At 41.7% G+C, this 321-nt stretch overlaps 1 non-coding gene across 1 annotated transcript; it reads right to left on the reverse strand.

Moving 5' to 3' along the window:
• Positions 1-213: 213 nt before the first annotated feature.
• LOC148561577 (small nucleolar RNA R71) lies at positions 214-321 on the reverse strand. The gene has a single exon (XR_015887610.1). It is a non-coding gene; the product is annotated as a small nucleolar RNA R71 (small nucleolar RNA).

The raw sequence follows: 321 nt of genomic DNA on the forward strand, positions 1-321 counted from the left end.
CCTTTTCAGTTCTTAACTGAATTCTTGCAGATATGTGATACTGTTAAGACTAATGGAGTAGATCCTGAAGTCTACAGGCTCATGCTTTTCCCTTTTGCTGTAAGAGACAGAGCTAGATTATGGTTGGATTCTCAACCCAAAGACAGCCTGAACTCTTGGGATAAGCTGGTCACGGCTTTCTTAGCCAAGTACTTTCCTCCTCAAAAGCTGAGCAAGCTTAGAGCTGATGTTCAAACCTTCAGACAGAAAGAAGGTGAATCCCTCTATGAAGCTTGGGAAAGATATAAACAGTTGACCAAAAAGTGTCCTTCTGACATGCTT

Source organism: Arachis ipaensis, chromosome B6 (genome assembly GCF_059453495.1).
Source record: "Arachis ipaensis isolate K30076 ecotype BB chromosome B6, ASM5945349v1, whole genome shotgun sequence".
Lineage (NCBI taxonomy): Eukaryota > Viridiplantae > Streptophyta > Magnoliopsida > Fabales > Fabaceae > Arachis > Arachis ipaensis.